At 43.7% G+C, this 19211-nt stretch overlaps 1 protein-coding gene across 1 annotated transcript in view; it reads left to right on the top strand.

Moving 5' to 3' along the window:
- GAB2 (GRB2 associated binding protein 2) overlaps positions 1–19211 on the top strand; it is a 1426812-nt gene that overhangs the window by 1382183 nt on the left and 25418 nt on the right. The window lies entirely within an intron of this gene.

Here is a 19211-nt window from a genome sequence, read left to right as displayed (position 1 = left end):
TTTTTTTCAAAACAGCATCCCTGCAAATTCAAAACTCTCCCTTTTGCATTCATCAGAAGCTTTCATTCTGTGAAGTGTAATGCACTGATAATGAGGGCCAATATCGGCGTTGTAGTTATAAAACAATATGTTAGTCAGATAGTTAGAGTAAAATACTGATATAACTCTTAAGGCAACTGCTCTTAGAACTGTAACTGTTATCAGCTCAGATTTAGCTAGAAGCTTCACTGCCTAGGTAACATGGTGTAGCTCTTAAAATGTAAGTAATACTAACATTTGTATACTTTTATTTTTATGGGTGATATGTTGTCAGGTGTCCGCAATATTTTTGCACCCTTCCCCCAAGCCCATGTCTCCTTGTATACCTGAGATATCAGTGCATCAGCTTCTGTGTGTGGCATTGGGTAGAAGGAAGAAGTAGTCCCTACATCCCCCTCCCACTGCAAAATCCAAGAATAGTTGCTGTCTAAACTTTTCCTAGTTTATAGTTGAGAGATTTGACTTCTCCTTTTTTCACTTTTGATAGGCTAACATTGGTAATCAGTCCCTCTAGGTTTGGTATACCTACAGTCAGTGATGGAACTCTGTAACTTGTTGGACTGCACTCTTCAGTTTGTCCTTAATCCCACGAGTCCTAAACATTTGCTTGATTATAGTAATGGCACTTCTGTGCTGGAGCTGCATTGAAGTATATGACACATTGACTTGTTCAGTAGAAAAAAACAACCCCATCTATTCAGATTAACATTTTCAGGTTACTCCCTGTTTCCTTGCAACAATATGGAGTGGAGTGGAGGAATGCGGAGAGAGAATTTTGTGAGCTATATAGTCCAGTTCGTATTCCGGTGCTGAGACTGTAGAAAGTATTAAATCTCCCATCTGTGTGAAATTCATTGGAATGTGTTGTAAACATATCAGAGAGTAGCGCCATCATTAAATGCTTCACTTAACAATGGTTGCTCATTCAGTGGCATTAAATCATTCTAGTTTTTGAATAAACTTGTTCACGACTGTAAATATATGCAGACCCTTTCTTCTTTCTCACAATGCACCTTTCTCTTCACAGCCAGTTCCATTACTGGAACACTATGAATGCCTTTTATTTCAACTGTAGGTCACTGGTATGTCTTGTAAAAGGTTTGGATAGTCAGAACTTTTAAGTATATGGTCACCTAGGGAAGTCTTGGCAGCGAAGGCCAGGTAACAGACTCCCCATTAGGTGCAGGCGGCATTGAGGTGGTAGGCAGTTAAACTACTGGTAATAGCTAAGGACTGGTGCAGGACCTGTTGGATTTATTTATTTGGTAATATATCTGTGAATAGGGTACATGTAGTGGTCTTCAGTCCCTCTTTAGCTATTATCTAAGAGAATACAGCATGTATTATTCCTTTTTTAATAAACTACATTAGATAGAGATATATGGGTTTATTGTCAGATTGTACAGTCAGATATTTTCTTGTTACAGTTAAGTTCTTATTTATTTATTCTTTGTTAATCAAGTTAGTCCCACTACACCAATGGTCTCTTCAAGAGGAAAACAAGGTAGTATTTGTATTGACTAGTGGAAAGTCTGCCAGGCCACCATAGAATTCCCCTTCTCTTTTGGATAAGTACCATGGTTTCTTTTACATCCACCTGAACTACCACCACCTCAGACAGATGAGACTTCTGTTTAACATCTCATCCAAAGAACAGTGCACTCAAGAGTGTAGCACTTTGTTTATGCTGCACTGCAGTGTCAGAACTTGAAAATGAATACAACCACAGGGTGCAGGAATAGAACCCACAGTCCTGTGATCTTCAAGTTTCAAATGCAAATATACTACCTGTTGAGCCCCTGGCACTGTATTTGCTGTGCTCTGTGATGTATATACTAAACATATAATGCTCTGATAAAGATATTTGCAAAAAACAACAAACAATTGAGTGCTTAGTCTACCATTTTTCATGTAGCTGCTATAAAGAAAACTTATTGTTAGCACACACCTCCTGTACTTAATTGGCAAAGTTCTTCTGGACACAAATGTTCGATCATATGGTCTCGGCCATATGAAAGTCGAACATTTGGGTGTTCGATTATGTGAAGTAAACCCATACACACACACACACACACACACACACACACACACACACACACACACACACACACACACACGCATATATATATATATATATATATATATATATATATGTTTATTTATTTATTTTTTTATATATATAGGTCTATTTTTCTTGATCGAAATTTCAAAATCTCGAACAAGAAAAGTAGAAACCACTTAAGCGAAAGTGCACTACATCAAAAGTGCATTTTCACAAAAGCTGATTCACCGAATCAGAAAAAAAAAGTACTTTAAACAGTATTTTTCAGGGGGTAAGCCCCCCTGCACCCCCCATAGGGGGGGCTGTGACCCCCACACACACACCGTACTTAAATGTACTAACTCCGAGATCACACTACAGTGGGGAAAAGGATATATTTCTTTATCCCCACTGTAATGTGCTTCGGTGACTCGACTTTTGCGAAAGTGCACTGTCGATGTAGTGCACTTTCGCTTAAGTGGATTTGATCTTCTGTTTGTCAAGAAAGTGTGTTTTCGACAAACAGAAGTAGACCCATATATATATATATATATATATATATATATATATATATATATATATATATATATATTATGTATATATAATATAGAGTGATAGAAATGGTTGCAGTTAAGAAGCACAAACACTCACATGAGCAAATGCTTTTTACAGCTGTAAAAAAAGTGAATGTGAGAATGGACTTTCTGACAGCAACGTTTTGCATGGGATTGTGCTGCAACATGTTAAGGGAATTTGCCCTTACCACTCTGTTGTGTGATCTCAGAGTTAGTATAAAAAATTAGCAGGGGGTAGGGGGTGCAGGAGGGCTTGCCCCACAGCAAAAAAAATCATTTTAGTTATTCATATTTTTGATCACTTTAGATTTGTTGTAAAGTGATCACTCTTGACGTTCACTGTTGTGAATGTTCGATATTTCATGAGGCAGTTGTATGTATATATATATATATATATATATATATGTGTGTGTGTGTGTGTGTGTATGTGTGTGTGTGTGTGTGTGTGTGTCCTTCTATTCCCATGTTGCATTGTTTATAACATCAATGCACCATCCTCAGAACTTCTCTGCCACCAGTCCAAATGACAGCTTCTACCGTTTGATTGACAAAGTTATTCTTCATTCAGATAAATGCCCCATTTGGGAAAACTTTTATTTGTGCTTTTGCTACTGCATGCTTGTAAGAAGTTAATGTCATCCAAGAAGGGCAAGTGCCACTGCGGAAGACAGATTCCCCACAAAGACAACCACAACCACTGTCGGGTTCCTATCATGACTAGAAGGGCTGTGCCATTTGTCAAGCATTCATTCTTAAAACACTTTGCAGTCGTCTGTCTGCCCTTAACATATATGTTGAGAACCAGAGACTAAAGTGATTAGTACTTGCAATGGAAAGTACTCCAGGTCTGTCAGGTGAGCCCCTAAAGAAAAAGGTGAAAAAGGTAAGGCCTGACTCTTCGGCTGCATCTCTGATCCCAGACATCCCTCTTGAGGCCAGTGAAGGCACAGAGGTATGTACGGTGCTGGTCCTTCTCCTTCATTGGGTATTCATTTAGAAGCCGCTTGGGAGGGTTCCTTAAGTATGTCTGCAGAGGCATCACAGACTTCTGGTTGGGACGGTAAGGGGGAACTGCAGCTCGCACCTTCAGATGTTCCTCATAGTACCTCTCCTGCCCTTCCCATTGAGGTCTTGCAGGTGTCGGGTCCAGAGCATAGGTCTACGTCTGCCCATCCATCCTAGTCTAGGTTTCGCTTTCCACTCAAAAGGAAACACAAACAAAAGTATGTGTCTCCCACACAGGATCCTTCCCCAAACTGGCAAGCTTTCTCTCAAGGAATCTTGAATGCCTTTTAGCACTTAGGCCTTTGCAGCCTCCTACTCCATCAGCTCCTATTTCCCCTCCACCCAGGAGTAATACTGAACAGGAGGCCGCTGAAGAAGATGACTCATCTTCAGACAAGTCCCTGGCCTACTCTGCTCAAATTGACTCTCCTCTGGGTTATAGCTCCCCTGAAGTTAATTCCAACAGTGGAGACTCTTCTGATGATATTATATTTGGAGAAACTATCTGCAGAATGTGGGAATTTTCTCAAGTGGGAAAGCTCCCAGGTCTCAGAAGTACAAAAGAGGTACTATGACCTCTTACAAGTAGACTCTTCTGCCCCTTCAGCCATCCCACCTGTTTTACCAGCTTTTTAAGATGCTTTTCTTGCAGCATCCAAAAACCTTGACTTACACCCTCCTGCACCCTTAAAGCTAGACAGGTTCTGTCAGTTCCGTGAAGACAGTAGCTGTCTGTACAAATGCCCTCTTGCAGATCCAGCTGTGATTTCTCTCTCTGCTGATAAACCTTCTAAATGACTGCCCCCACCAACCTCTTGCCCTCAGATAAGGACAGTAAAATGATGGATAAGATTTGGAAAAGGGTGTACACCTCCTCTACCCTGGCTTTTAGGGCCATTAATTATCAGACACACATGTAGAAGTATGTTCTGGCCCTACTTTCTCAGGTCTCTAAATTGCTGCCAGATCTCCCAGATTCTGCAGCCAAATCCCAGCTCTCCTCCCTCTTGGTAGCTTTCTGCCAGGTTACAAGACACTCCATAAAATACAGTTGTGACACAGCTGAGGTGTTCACAAGATCAGTATCATCTTGTTCTGTCCATAGGAGGTATTCTCAGCTGAGATTACAGCCTTTGGCTAAGGATTTCAAGGCAAAACTCATGGATGCACCACTGGACGATACTGCCCTATTTCATGTTAATGCTGCAGCCGTCTTCAAGAGAAAGGAAAAGAACTACAGGAACTGAAACATGTTTTTGTTTCTCCAGTTCCTAAATACCGTAGGCACTACCCTTCTAAGCCTAATTTTGTAATGAAAAAGACCCGTGCTCCTTCCCAACCACACAAGAAGGGTACATATAGGCAGACTCCTCCAAGGTCTCAACCATCATCTGCTCAAAAGGCTCCCTTTCCAGACAAGCCAGGTACCCTGTGACTACCTAGCCACTCTCTCAGAAATCCCTCTTTCCCAGTGCCTTCTCACTTTTCTAGATGGGCAAGCATTACCACAAAAAAATGGGTCCTATCTATTGTCCAAAAAGGCTTCTTCATGACTTGGAAAACCACTCCTCCCTTCATGGGCATCCCACAACCCCAAGGAACCAGCTTCACCATTTCCCACAGGTCATTCAAGTCTTGCTATTACAAGGGACCATACAAGAGGTTCCCCTTTTGAAGAAGGGAAAGGGTTCTACTTTAGGATGTTTTTAGTTCTCAGGAAAGTTGGTCCTTTGAGACCAGTTTTAGGCTTGTCCCAGCTCAATCTGGTCATTCAAGTCCCCACCTTCAGGATGCTCACCATGCAAATTCTGTTTCCACTCCAGCTCCCTCAGGCATTCCTGGTTTCCTTAGACATCAAGGATGCATACCTCCTTGTCCCCATACACCATCTCTTCAACAAATTCTTAAATTTGTCTGTTGCTTCCTCTCATTTTCAGTCCTATGCTTTGCCTTTTGGACTGTTTACAGTTCCAAGGGTATTCACAAAGTGTTTGGCACCTGTCATTACCTTTTGCACGCTCCAGGGAATTCTTTTTGCTCCTCAGCCTGAGGTTCACCGTCAATTACACCAAGTCTTCCCTAACTCCATCTCAGGACCAGGTTTTCCTAGGTTGCAGAATAAGGACAGACCTTATGATGGTTTTCCTGACTTTGCAAAAGAAACAATCCCAGCAGACTTACTTCCAACAGTTACTTCCTCTCTCCTCTCTGACTGCTAGGGAGTTCCTCAGAATGCTAGGGTTCGTGTCTTCTGTTATACTAATGCTGCCCCTAGCCAGACTCCACATGCGAAAATTCCAGTGGTACCTGAAAACCCTCTGGTCCCAGCATGCTCATTGGCCCTCTTCAAGTGCAATCTGGATGATTGGATGGGTAACCATAAGTTCATCCCAGGGGTTCCACCTATGTCCCTCTTGGACAGGGGTGATAAGTGCTGATGGTGGAAATAAGGGTAAAACTTACCTAGGCTTGTAAGGGCCCTAAGGTCATTAACCTAGTGACCTCCTATGATCCTGTGATCCTCTAGAGTTTGTCCTTCCACTTTCACCCTGCCTAAAGAAGGAATTGTTTTGGTGAATTCAACAAATATCTCAGAATCCAGGACCCCTTTCATCCACCTCATCCAGTTCAAGAATTGTTCACAGATGCTTCAGATCTGGCATGAGGAGCAACACTGGGGAACCTAAAGATGTTCTTCGTGTTTCACTCTTGCAGTCCTCACATATGGGTTATCCGGCTCCCGGTAACCTTCAGTCGGCCCGAATACCAGAGTCCTTGGTATATGATGTCGGCTGCCGCTGGTTGTAAAACTGATGTCAGAACGTCAGGTATAAAGGGAGGTAGCCGACACCATTTCCTCAGTCTTTCTTGCTGTGGAGCCCGAAGCAGATGCAGTTCACACTAATGCCAGTTGGCTGTTTACCTTCATTTTGCTTTCCGACTAACAAGTTGAAGGCGCCTTCAGATAAGTACCCCATTGGGGATCCTCTTTTCTTGCTTTAACAAATGTCAGATAAAGTTAATAAATGTCTTGCCTGTGGAAAACAGATTCTGCACCATAATTTACATTCCTATTATATAACTTGTTTGGGCCTTGAGCACGACGTCCCTAACTGCAATCTCTGTGTTTCCTTTAACCCTTGTACCATACGCCGTAGAGCTAAGATCTTGTATAAGCATTTCGGAGTCTAGCTTAAGTTTGTCGGTATGGCGTCTTCTGGTCTCCTGACTTCGGATAAATCTAGGAAATGCAAAGACAAGGACTGTGTTAAATCTGCTGATGACACACTGGTGAAATTGGTCGTCAGCACAGCGGTAGTCAGTGAGGTGCTTTTGCAACCCCTGCAGTCTGCAGGTTTTCAGCCACAAGCCTCTGCCAAGACCTCCATGCCACAGGCTGCTATTTCGTCTTCAGACCCTCCGTCTCAAATGGGTCCAGAGCCGCTTTGCAGACACCAGCTTCTGACGCCTCTTCTTTTCAACATGAGACCAGAACCAGACCGACTACCTTAGTTCAGACTTCTGCAGTTGCTAGGCCTCCAGAGTCCCTCCAGATTGCTAGTAAACCTTCCAGCCGCAAACCTACTCACAAGCAGGCATCGGCCTCCCATCCTGTGCCTCAGTCCCAGTTGGTAAAGATGGCTGGTGATCTTCTCTCCTTGATTAGGGGCTGTCACCCCCCCCCCCCTCAAAGAGGGCTAGGGAATTATCTCCTGATGTTTTGTCTGTCTCAGATTCTGAGATTTCCAGTATGTCTGCTGATGATGAAGGAAATTCTCAACTTTTTTCTGGCTTTGAGGATTCTGATGCTGAGGACTCTATCCCTTCTGCCTCCCCTCCAGAAGATTTTTCCTTTGGGGATACTTTGAATACCCTTAGGGAGCATTTTACATGGGAATGTCAGGATTTTCCATAGTCTAAGAAAAGAATCAGGGAATTTTTGGATTTGCCACAGCATAAGCCTCTGGCTATACCTCCAGTTTTGAAAGTTGTGGATGATGTTTTCAGGGAAAATTCTTTAACTCCTAATTCTGTTCCTCCTGCCCCCAGAAAACCTGATAGGTATTATAGGGTTCTTGAATTTCATCAATTCCTTTTTAAAAACTCTACTGCTGATCCAGAATTTATTTCTCAAGGCCTCAAGGGTGTTAAGGCTACTATTGTAAAAACCCTGTGCCTTCTGATAAGGAGTCTAGGGCCTTGGACAGGTGGGGTAAAAAAGTCTATATCTATGCAACTATTGCCATTAGATCCGTTAATTGTCTTTTTTCACATGCTTAAGTATCAGCAGCATACTTTGGAGGCTATTAAGGCTAAACTTGAAAATATTCCTTCCATGTCAGAGAACAAAGATTTACAAGACTTAATGAATTCTGCTACTTTAGTTAATAAGCATTCACTTCATTGTGGTTTTGACACTTTGGAGGCTTCCTGAAGAGCGGCATCCAGTGGTTCTGTAATTAGAAGGCATGCTTGGCTCAGGGAGCAGCCTCTTTCTGAACCCGTTAAGTCTAAATTGCTGGATGTTCCTTTACACAAGGACAATTTTTTTGGTAATAAGGCTGAGGAGGTACTGAAAAAGTTGGAGGATAAGGCAAAATCTATGCAGGCTGTAAAAGATTCCCTTCAGGCTCAGCATCCTCGTTTTAGTAGGCATTATCCTTCCAAGAATTGGTCTTTCCCTGATCCTGGCAAGCAGGGTCGCTCTAGGCCTAGGGGTTTCAGATCTTCCAGAGGGCAGGCTTCTGCCCCTCAAAGGGCTAAACAATGGCATTCTTCTTCTTCTGCTAAATCAGGGAGTTCTAAGCCAGCTTCCCAAACCAAACATTCTGAATGACTCCGGCCTTTTTGTGCCTACCTCTGCGGGCCCTGGGTTTCCTTTGGGTGGAAGGTTAGCCAGGTTCGCAGAGGTATGGTCTACCATCACAGACGACAAATGGGTGCTCAGTATAGTAAACCAAGGTTACAAGTTTTACTTTCACACCTTCCCTGTTTTACAAGGGTACCCAGACATACCCAGAACTATCAGGGCAGAGGTAGAAACTCAAATTTCTTCTTTACTGACTATGGGGGCTGTAGAGCCAGTTCCTGCAAATCAGGCAGAGCTAGGTTTCTATTCAAGACTTTTCCTGGTACCCAAGAAAGGGGGCACCTGGTGCCCTATTCTGGATCTGTCTATTCTAAACACTTTTCTGGTGATTCCCAAATTCAAGATGCTCACCCTTCAACAGTTACTACCAATGCTGGGCAAGGATTCATGGCTGGTAACTTTGGATCTAAAGGAGGCTTATCTGCACATCCCAATAAGGGAAAGTTGCAGGCAGTTCCTTCGCTTCAGGGCTGGGGAGCAACACTTTTAATTCTCAGCATTGCCATTTGTCTAATCTACTGCTCCCAGAGTTTTTACCAAGTGCCTGGCTCCAGCCATTGCCTTTAGCAGGCAGAGAAACATTCAAATGTATCCTTACCTGGACGACTGTCTCATTCAAGCACACTCCTCAGAACAACTAGAAAAGGATTTGGATTTCATGAAGCACAGTCTCACCTCTTTGGGTTATACTCTCAATGAAAAGAAGTCAAAGTTGGTTCCTACAAGGGAGATTATTTTCCTGGGAGCAAGTCTGAATACAGCCACCCAGATGGTATTCCTCCCTCAACAGAAGCAAGAAGATCTTTCAGCTTACTTCATGAACTTGGCAAGCATAATCCAGCTCTCTGCAAGGCAATTCCTGCAAGCACTGGGATTCATGGCCTCATGTATTTTGATGATCACATATGCAAGACTGCAAATGAAAAAACTTCAATGGTATCTCAAGAACCTTTGGTGTCAACACACACAGGACTTAGACTTGATTCTTCCCCTGATGCCATGTCTACAAATGGAGTTCCTCTGGTGGGTGTCAGCCTGTTCTCAGAACAAGAGTCTGCCTTTCCGCCCACCACCTGCCAGCCAGACTCTCACCACAGATGCCTCAGATGTTCACAAACAGCAACAGAAGAGGACCACCACGATGAAATAAAAACTGTATTTATTATACGAAAAACAAGCGCTTTTACGTGTATCCACACGCTTCCTCAGGTTTTTAACAATAATATCCAGTAAAGAACTTAAATACACATTTCCAAACCTCATTTCATAAACTGATAGGTTAATTACTTAATCAATTAACCAGGTCAATTACATTAAATAAAGCGATTAAAACAATTAATTAGTATTTCAGTTTGTATTACCAGATTAAAGCAAGCAGAAAGCAAGCAAAAACTCAACTTGTTATTATTGTATTCAGTTAAAATCAAATTCAAATTCCAAATTCAAAACAATATATGAATATAAGAATGTTTATATGCTGTTTATGTATAATAATACTGTTTTAAAAATACTATCTAAAAAACAACCACAGTAACTAAAAAAAATTATAAATAACTACTAAATCTAAATAATTAACCTGTAAAGTACCATGCGCAATATATAAAATAATTAAATATATGATTAGTGAAATATATATAACTAAATTAAATATCATAATAATAATGCTTCAGATGTTGCATGAGGGGCTCATCTGGAAGGCAGGGGCATACAGGGGACTTGGAGCAACACGCAGATTCATCTGCACATAAACTTAAAAGAATTGATGGCAGTGCAGCAGGCCTTGCTGGTTTTCAAGGACCTACTCTACCCTGGGAGTCTGCTGATCAGGATAGGCAATACCACAGTCATGTGATACATCAACAAGCAAGGGGGGACTCACTCTTACCCCTTGTGCAGACAAAGCATGAGACTATGGTCCATAGCAGCATCCATGGGCTTACATCTAATAGCCCACTATCTTCCAGGGAGGCTAAACTCCTTGGCAGATCATTTGAGCAGACGTTCTGGATCCTCACGAGTGGCAACTGAACAGGGACATTTTCCATCGCATCACTCATCATTGGGGCACCCCACAAGTGGATCTTTTCTCCTCTCACACCAATCATCTCCGTCCAACATTCTGCACCAGGGAGTCTCACAACAAAGCTTGGAGGGTGGACGCGTTGTCCTTCCCATGGACACATCTCTCAGTTTATGCATTCCCTCCTCTGCCTCTTCTTCCCAGAGTGCTATTAAAGATAAGGGATGAAAAACCAAATGCTATTCTGATAGCACCAGATTGACCCAGGCAGCATTGGTATCCCCTCCTTCGCAGCCTTTCACAGGCTCAGCCTTGACAAATTCCCCTGGTACCAGATCTGTTGGTTCGGGGGGGGGGGAGGGGGGGTTCCTTCATCCTCGTCTTCAAACTCTGCATTAAACTGCCTGGCTAATATTTTAAATCTTTCCCAACAGGTGGTTGAAGTTCTTCATGAGGCCAGGAGGCCTAGCACCAGAAATTCCTATGCAGATAAATGGAAGAGATTTTGCTCTTGGATGCTGGCTAAAGGAAAAGACTCTTCTCATCCTTCTCTTTCACTCATTCTTGACTACCTAGCAGGATTGCTTAATGGTGGACTTTCCTTTTCTTCAATCAAAATTCACACTTCAGCAATTTCAGCTCATTGTTCTTTTGAGCAACCCATTTTTTCTCACCCCTTGATGAAACAGTTCCTGAGGGGAACTAGTAATCTTAGACCTCCCAGAAGAGCTCCTACTCCTGCTTGGGATCTTAATTTTGTCCTGGAAAGACTTACTCTGCCTCCCTTTGAACCAGCTGCCTCGGCAGATTTGAAGTTTCTAGCCTGGAAGACTGCTTTCCTCTTAGCTAAAAGAGTGTCTGAGCTGCAAGCCTTAATGGCAGTAGAACCTTTCATTGTTTTTCACTCAGATCGAGTTTCTCTGAGAACTAATCTTTCCTTCATGCCTAAGGTAGTTTCCAGCTTAACCCTTAACCAGTCTATTCACCTGCCTACATTTTTCAACAATCCTCAAAATAAAGGGGAAAGGATTCTGCACTCTCTTGATGTGCACTGACAGCTGAGATTTTACTTAGATAGGACTAAATCCTTTAGAAAATCTGAACAGTTGTTGGTCAGTTTTGCTCCTGGGGCTCAGGGTAAAGCTATTTCAAAACAAACCATCTCCAAATGGATTGCTCATTGTATTCACTTTTGTTACCTGCAGCATGGGGAAGGTTTCCCCCTCAGAGTATTAGGACCCATTCTACTAGAGCAGCCTCTACCTCTACAGCCTTTCTGAGAGGTGTGCCTACTAAGGACATTCTAGAAGCAGGTACTTGGTCTTCTGTCCATACTTTCACAAAGCATTACAATCTACCTTTGTTTTCTAAATCCAGGGCTGGTTTTGCCTCTGCAGTTTTGCAGGGCCTTCTTACCAACACTTAATCTGTGATCCTTCCTCCACCCTTTGTCTTTTTTCCTGGGCTTTGGGAATCAAGCCATATGTGAGGACTGCAACAGTGAAACACAAAGAACATAGTACAGTTGTGTACACTTACCATAAATGTAGATGTTAGAGTGTATTCACTGTTGCAGTCCTGGATGTCCTTCAAGGATGCATCTGCAGTCCTTACAAATGGGTTGTCCTGTCGTCAGGCAGCCCTTCGGTCGGCTGGATTCCAAAGTCTGGGTCTGGCTTCGGCTGGTGTCGCACTTCACCCAACGTCATCGCTGCAGTTTTTCGGGTATAAAGGCATCAGCCGACGCCATTTTCCTCAGTCTTTCTTGCCGTGGCGCCAAGCAGAAGCTGTTCGCAAGTGCCGGTCGGTCAGATCCAGAGATTACTACTACCGAATACTCAAGACTTCTAAAGCTAAGTACCCGTTGGGGACTCTTTCTTGCCTCAGCCGATGTCAGAGAAAGTGAATAACTGTTTATCTTGTGGGAAACAAATACCTCATAAAGATTTCCACTCCTACTGCATACATTGTTTAGGCCCAGACCACGACGTAGCAGCTTGTCTAGCCTGTGCTTCTTTTAACCGACGGACGCTTAGACGTCGGTCGGAGTTTGCTGAACAGATTTTCGGCTCTGATTTTGCCTATATTATGCCGTCGGATCCTCCGACAATGCAAATTACCAAAAACCGCAAAGAAAAGGACCGACACTCGCGGTCCGCGGTTTCGGCCGAAACCGTGATTAAGCAAACCGCGAGTGTCTCGGTTTCGACCGAAACCGAGCAAGCGGTTCTTTCTTCAGCCGAAACCATGCCTTCTGCCGAGGCCTCCTCTAACCTGGTAGAATCGGCTTCTGAAATCCAACCTTCTGTTGCGGTTTCTCAGGAATTATCAGACACTATTCCCCTGGATATTTCATCCCCTGCACGTGGAGCTGCTAGGCCTCCTGCAGCCATGTCTATTAAGGCCTTTGCCAGGGCTAAAGCAGCCAAAGCTTCAAAAACGGTGCCTGCCAAACCCCCCTCACACAGGCCCAGCACCAGCTCCCATATGCTTTCTTTGGCTGAGGATCTCATTTCTTTAATTCGTGGATCCCAGCCTCATCCAGACAGGACCTCTCACCCACCTCCAGAAAAGAGGCCTAGAGCAGAGCTCCCTGAGCCAGTATCCACAGATGATTCCTCTGATGGCTCAGAACATACAGACCCTCTTGAGGCTCCTTTATTCCCCTTACGAAGACTCTGATGCTGAAGAGTCCATTCCTTCAGCCTCTCCACCTGAGGAATTTTCCTTTGGGGAAACCTTGCATGCTATGAGGGAACAATTTCAGTGGCAGGGCCAAGATTTCTCAGACTCCAGAAAAAGGCTTAGAACCTTTCTACATTTGCCACAACATAGGCCTTTAGCTATACCTCCAGTTCTTTCTGTTGTAGATGATGCATTTAATGATGCTTGCACTGCTCCTGATTCATTACCTCCGGCTCCTGCTAAGCCCGATAGGTTCTACAGGGTCCCGGACACTCATCACCATTTATACAAGGCTCCTTTTGCAGATCCAGAGACTATCTCCCAGGGCCCTAAAGCTGTAGCAGCTACTTCTTCTAAAAACCCCCTTCCCTCTGAAAGGGAATCCAGGTCCTTAGAGAGATGGGGTAAAAAAGTTTACACCTCTGCTGCTTTGTCAGCTAGGGCTTTGAACTGCCAATTTCATATGATTCAATATCAAGAGTTTATGCTTGACCAGTTAACTAAAAAGCTGTCCTCTGAAGAATCTTTAGATAAAAAATATGTTCAGGATATGGTACATAACATACAGCAGGTTAGTAACCATTCTTTAAAATGTGGCTATGATGCACTGGAGGCTTCCTTTAGATCAGCCATGACTGGCACAGTTATCAGGAGACATGCATGGTTGAAAGAACAGGCATTACCAGACCATGTCAAATCAAAGCTTTTGGATGCACCCATGGACAAGGTCAATTTATTTGGTTCCCTGCACAGCAGGTACTAAAAAGATGGAAGAGAAGGCGAAATCTGTACAAACAGTGAAAGATTTCTTACAGGTTCAACCTCCAAGGTTTAGCAGGAACTGGCCCTCCAAGAATTGGTCCTTTCCGGACTCCTCTAAGACACAGAGAGGCAGGAATAGGCGTTCTAGAGGCAGAAATCAATCCAGGGGTGCCTACAGGGGACGCCAGTGGCAAGGTAACAACCAGCGAGGCACCGACGCAGCCACCACCACTACAACAACTCAATCACAGTGACTTGGCGGTGGCACCGCCTACCAGGGAACAACTAGAAGCACCCTTAGGCGGAAAGCTAACCTTATTTTCAAAGAACTGGCATTGCATCACAAGGGAAAAATGGATTTTGCAAACTATAGACCAAGGTTACAGGTTCCATTTCCATACTCTACCAGGAAAGAGAGGAATGCCAAACCTACCACCTACTCAAAGGGCAGAAGCTCTAAAGCAAATATCTCAACTATTAAGAATGAGAGCTGTGGAAAAGGTACCATCTATGGAGCAAGGAAAGGATTTTACTCCAGACTCTTCCTGGTACCAAGAAAAGAGAACAAATGGAGGCCTATTCTAGACCTGTCCGCTTTAAACACATTCCTCATTGTTCCAAAATTCAAAATGCTGACCCTACAGCAGCTTCTTCCCATGCTGGGCAAGGAGTCTTGGCTGGTAACTCTAGATCTCAAGGAGGCATACCTGCACATCCCCATACGACCAATTTGCAGAAGATACCTCAGATTTCTTGCAGGATCAGAGCATTATCAATTCTCAGCATTGCCCTTTGGCTTATCTACTGCCCAGAGTGTTCACGAAATGCCTGGCATCAGTAATTGCTCATTGCAGACTTCAGGGATCCAAATTTATCCCTACCTGGACGACTGCCTGATACAAGCGGACAACAAAAGCAAGCTAACAGAAGACTTACAAAGAGTCATTTACCTGCTGCAAGCCCTGGGATATACAGTCAATATAAAAAGTCAAGGCTGATTCCATCCCAAAGAATAACCTTTCTGGGTGCAGAGCTGGACACATCAAAACAAATGGCATTCCTAACTGCAGAAAAGAAAGAGCAACTACCTCTCTACTTCTTGGCATTAACAAAGCAGAACCATCTAACTGCAAGAAAAGTACTACAAGCCCTAGGCTTCATGGCATCCTGCATAATTCTGGTCCCTCATGCCAGACTGCATATGAGAAAGCTACAGTGGTACCTAAAGAATTTGTGGTCCCAACACAAGCACAGCCTAGAAACCAAAATTCCAATAATCCCATGCCTGAAGCAAGAGTTCCTATGGTGGGCTCAGGCCTGTCAATCAAACACAGGATTGCCCTTCTGCAACAGTCAACCAAGCCAAACCATCACAACAGATGCCTCAGACCTCGGTTGGGGGGCACACATGCTGGGCAAGTGCATACAAGGCTTATGGACTCAAGACCAGCTGCACCTGCACATAAATCTAAAGGAAATGCTGGCAGTAAAATTGGCAATCCAGTCATTCAGACCATTTCTCCAAGAAGGACAGTTGATGATAAGGACAGACAGCACCACAGTTATGTGGTACATCAACAAACAGGGAGACACACATTCATATCCTCTATGCCGGCTGGCACTGGACCTATGGGATGTGGCTCTGAGCTACAACATTCAGTTACAAGCAATTTTTGTACCGGGAAAAGAAAACATTCTAGCAGACATATTAAGCAGAACTACCACAGATGCCCACGAATGGATGCTGTATCCGGACATCTTCAAAGCCATCACAAGAGAATGGGGATTACCACAAATAGACTTATTTGCATCCCCACTCAATCACCAGCTAAAGAAATTCTGCACAAGGACGTACCACCCACTTGCTTGGAAGGTGGACTCCCTATCTTTCAGTTGGAAAAACCTGACAGCATATGTATTCCCACCACTTCCTTTGATGCACAAGGTGCTTTTGAAGATCAAAGAGGAACGTCCAAGGATCATTCTGATAGCTCCAGACTGGCCAAGACAACATTGGTACCCATTGCTGAGGAGCATGTCTCGGGAACAAATATGGACACTACCCCTGATCCCATTACTGTTAACACAGAACAACTACTACAACATCCTGCATCCAAACCTGAAAACTCTGCAGCTAACTGCCTGGAACATTACATAAGAGCAATTAACCCAAATTTATCCCAAAGGGTTAAAGACATAATCCTGGAGGCTCGTAGACCTTCAACAAGAAAGAATTATGCAGCAAAATGGAAAAGATATCTCATTTGGAGTACTGCAAAGGGAAAAGATGTGACACTGGTAAACATAGCCAACATCCTGGAGTACTTGGCAGAGCTCTTCCATACAGGCCTGTCCTATTCTTCCATCAAGATACATGCATCAGCTATTTCAGCAGAATACAGCTTGGATCCTCCTGTCTTCTCTCATCCTCTGCTCAGACAGTTTCTGAGAGGAATTAAAATGTAAAACCTCCCAGGAAACCACCATTGCCAGCATGGGATTTGAACTTTGTGCTAGAAAAATTGACACTTCCCTTTTGAACCAGCAGCAACAGCAGAATTACAATACTTATCCTGGAAGACTGCTTTCCTGCTGGCAATAACTTCAGCAAGAAGGGTCTCTGAACTACAGGCATTAATGGCAGTGCAACCCTTCCTGATCTTCCATCAAGATAGAGTGTCCATGAGAACAAATCCTACATTTATGCCTAAGGTGGTATCCAGAGTGTCTTTAAATCAGGCTATCCACCTTCCTACATTCTTCCCCAACCCACAGAACAGGGGAGAAAGACTCTTGCATACCTTGGATGTACATAGACAATTACGCTACTACCTGGACAGGACCAAGTCCAATAGAAAACCTGACCAGCTTCTGGTAGCATATGCAACAGGAAAGGAAGGAAAACCAATTTCAAAACAGACAATCTCCAAATGGATAGGAAATTGCATTAGATTTTGTTACTCCTACCATGGAAAGAAAACTCCAGAGAACATCAGGCCTCACTCCACAAGGGCTACAGCCACTACCACAGCTTTCTTACGAGGAGTGGCTACCAAGGACATTATAGAGGCTGCTACCTGGACCTCCGTGCATACATTTGCCAAGCATTACAATTTACCTTTATACTCTAGATCCCGAGCAGGTTTTGCCACTGCTGTTTTGCAAGGGATCCTAACTACACCATAATCTCTCCTTTTTTCCTCCTCCCCTAGTTTAGCTATGGTATTCTACCCATTTGTAAGGACTGCAGATGCATCCTTGAAGGACATAGTACAGTTTTGCACCTACCATAAATGTAGATGTCCGATAGGAATGCATCTGCAGTCAGGATTACCCACCCACCTTCCCCTCTGTGGTACTTGCCATCCTTCAACTAGCTTGGGGGGGATCTATTATGGTGTATTTGTTTGTATATATGTACATACATGCTTATTTTATGTGTTTGCTCTCTACTATTTGGAAACATTGGCATTTATCCAAATTTAGCCATCCAAGAGGGCACCTGGCATCTGGGGCAAGAAACACTGAGGAAAATGGCGTCGGCTGATGCCTTTATACCCGAAAAACTGCAGCGATGACGTCGGGTGAAGTGCGACACCAGCCGAAGCCAGACCCAGACTTTGGAATCCGGCCGACCGAAGGGCTGCCTGACGACAGGACAACCCATTTGTAAGGACTGCGGATGCATTCCTATCGGACATCTACATTTATGGTAGGTACAAAACTGTACTTTTCCCACCCTCCATTCCCCCTTTTTTCCTAAGGCACAGACTGTATATTTTTTTTTTTGTATGACATGTCCAGGGAGCTACCTTCCTTGGTTAGCCTTTTTTGGGGGCTCCTGACAGTTAAGGCAAGAAAAACTGAGTAAATGGCATCGGCTACCTCCCTTTATACCTGACATTCTGACATCAGTTTTACAACTGGCGGCAGCCGACATCATATACCAAGGACTCTGGTATTTGGGCTGACTGAGGGCTACCGGGAGCCGGATAACCCATATGTAAGGACTGCAACAGTGAATACACTCGAACATCTACATTTATGGTAAGTGTACACAACTGTACTTCCATTCATGTGGTCTCCTTCCAAAAGGAGGCAACACATCAACATCAAAGAGATGAGGGCTCTGATTCAGGCCCTTCAAGCCTTCAGGTCATCTCTTCAACCAGGTGCTTTGAAACTCTTCACAGACAACACCACAGTATGTGAACAAATAGGGGGAACAAAGTATTATCCCCTCTGCAGATTGGCAGTCCAATTCTGGGAGATTGCTGTACAAGCAATGGTAACTTTGACAGTTGTTTATATTTCCTCAGCTCAAAATGGTCTGGCAGACACACTGAGCAGGCCCATAACACAAGCCCATGAATGGATGATCCACAGGGATGTGTTTCTGGACATTCTCCACCAGTGGGGTACACCTCAGATATATTTCTTTGCCTCCATTATGAACAGACAACTTCCAAAGTTTTGTGCCAGAGTCCCACATCCTCTGGCTTGGAAGGTGGATGTCGTATCATTCTCATGGAAGGGGATGTTTCTCTAAGCATTCCTCCCATTCCCACTAATTCAGAAAGTCCTGCTGAAGATTTACAAGATTGACAACCCAAAAGTCTTGTTGGTGATCCCCTTTTAGCCAAGACAACATTGTTTCCCTCTTCTTCTGCAGTTAGCCAAGAGCAGTCATCACAAGTTACCTCACAGGGTGGATCTACTCACAGAAGACAAGAGATCTCTTATTCGCCCACATTTAGCAACACTGAACCTGACTCTGGGTGATAGACTTCTGATTCCTTTCAGACACCTTTTCTCTGAAGACATGCTTCTAGCCCTGCAGGGGGCCAAGAAACCCAATACAAGGAGATCCTATTTGTCCAAAGAGAAGGGGTTCTCCATCTGGTGTCTTAATAAGTGACTAGATCCATTTTCAGTGAATGTTCCACTAGCCCTTTCTTATTTGTGTGAGCTGCTCAAGGCTGGAATGGCGTTTTCTTCAGGTAAAGGCGTTTTCCTCAGGTAAAGCCCATTTAACAGCCATTTCTGCATGTCTGCCTCCGTCTCCCTCCTTAGCTTCTAGACTAGAGGTCAAGCTTTTCTTAAAAGGTGTCCTTCACATTAGATCTCCCAGGAAATGTGTTCCTCTTCCCTGGAACTTAAATTTTGTTTTGGAAAAACTGACTCAAACTTCCTTTGAGCCTACAGCCTCAGCTT

This window comes from Protopterus annectens, chromosome 5.part0 (genome assembly GCF_019279795.1).
Source record: "Protopterus annectens isolate FY-2018-M chromosome 5.part0, PAN1.0, whole genome shotgun sequence".
In the NCBI taxonomy this organism is placed as follows: Eukaryota; Metazoa; Chordata; order Ceratodontiformes; family Protopteridae; genus Protopterus; species Protopterus annectens.
The sequence above is the reverse complement of the archived record's forward strand: the minus strand, read 5'-3'. Positions and strand labels throughout refer to the sequence as shown.